Source organism: Lactuca virosa, chromosome 1, assembly GCF_052849685.1.
Source record: "Lactuca virosa cultivar CGN04683 chromosome 1, Lactuca_virosa_CGN04683_v6, whole genome shotgun sequence".
NCBI classification, from domain to species: domain Eukaryota; kingdom Viridiplantae; phylum Streptophyta; class Magnoliopsida; order Asterales; family Asteraceae; genus Lactuca; species Lactuca virosa.
Window position 1 is genome coordinate 162,230,865 of NC_136426.1, and position 2,041 is coordinate 162,232,905.

The window sequence follows — 2,041 nt, forward strand, 5'->3', positions numbered from 1 at the left end:
CACAAAAAGTCAGAGAATTTGAATGCGGAGATAAGCAGGACACTGCATTCCAAAAGTTGAAAAAAATGTGTAGCGCATCAATATTATCTTTTCCTGAAGGAGCAGAGGATTTCATCATATATTGCCATGCGTCGATTCAAGGACTGGGTTGTGTATTAATGCAGAGAGAGAAAGTAATCACATATGCCTCACGACAGCTCAAGACCCATGAAAACAACTACACGACCCATGATCTTGAGTTGGGAGCAGTAGTTTTTGCATTTAAGATATGGAGACATTACTTATACGACACATAGTGTATTATTTACGCTGATCACAAGAGTCTTCAACATATCTTTGACCAAAAAGAATTAAATATGAGACATTGAAGGTGGATTGAGTTACCAAATGATTGTGAATGTGAAATTCGGTATCACCCAACCAAGGCAAACATTGTCGTAGATGCATTGAGTCGTAAAGAAAATGTGAAACATCGTCGAGTACGAGCTTTGACCATGACAATCCATGGGAACTTGATTAGATATGAGCACCGCTTACCATCTACAAACTGACGGGAAAAGTGAACGAACGATCTAAACTTTGGAGGATATGCTACGGTCTTGTGTGATTGAGTTTGGCAATGCTGGGGATACTCGCTTGCTGCTTATCGAATTTGCCTACAATAACATCTATCATACCAACATAAATCCCAAACCATTTGAGGCTCTTTACGGGAGAAAGTGTAGATCATCGTTGTGTTGGCGGAAGTTGGAGATACTAAGATGGCCAGGGAGCATGCGAATGACACACTACACACATGACCTGAAATAATACACGAGACTACAGAAAAGATAGTCCAAATCAAGGAAAGACCAAAGTTACCCATAACCGTCAAAAGAGCTACACAGATTTAAGGCGAAAGACATTAAAATTTCAAGTAGGAGATAGTCATGTTGAAGGTCTCCCCATGGAAGGGTATGATACATGTTGGAAAAAGGGGAAAACTAAACCCACGATATATAGGGCCCTTTGAAATTCTTGAAAGGATCGGCCCCATGGCATGCCGACTCAAACTACCTCAGGAACTGAGCAATGTACACAGTGTATTCCACGTCTCGAATTTGAAAAAGTGTTTATCTGGTGACACCCTTGATGTACCACTCGATAATATTCTACTTAAAAAGAAGCTCCACTTTTTCGAAGAACCGCTAGAAATCATGGACCGGGAGATCAAACATTTAAAACAAAGTTGCTGATGAAGTGTCGAATCAAGTATGAATCAAATCAGAGTTAAACAAATGTAGATTGAACACACGACGTAAATAAGATCTAGTTTTAGCTCTATTATGCTTTCAACGTTTACAGAGAAAAATAGACAGGTTCTGTAAAGGACTCTTATCTAACTCTAGTAAAGTTCCCTATTTATAGGAACAGTGAAAGCATACAGAAAAAATACTAAGGCTTAGACATTTAAGCTTCGTATGAAATTACACCTTAGAAAATATATTTACAAAACATTCGAAGGGTACAAAAGACTACTAATTTCGACCCTTACATTCTCCCCCTTTGTAATAATGTCGACCTTCTTCAGTTCAAGAGAATCTGTATAGCATACAACATTACCCTTCGGATTTCAGAGTACCATGAAATAATCTTCTTCAGCTCCTTCTTGTCACCAACATTATTTTTCGAACAGTTATTCATACGAACAATAAAGTTCGTATACTGGGACGTTGTATATCTTTCAATTTCGTTGGTCTGGAACAAAAACCTTTTCGCCTTCCAATTCTTGTCCTTTCCTGCGAAGACCATTCCAAATGGCTTTAAGCAAATCTCCCCATCTGCAAACTTCTTCAATTCAGCCTGAGTCTTCGAAACTTCCATTGGGACTTTCACTTCTATTCCCTTTGTAGTAGCTAACTCCACATCAGTAAGAGCTAAACACTCATAGTAGTTGTCTATGAATATCTTGATGTGAGCAAGCCCAAGACGAAAAACTTCAGGATCAGTTTCTCGAAGATATGAGGCATCTTTATCTTTTAACAACAATGCAACTTGTATA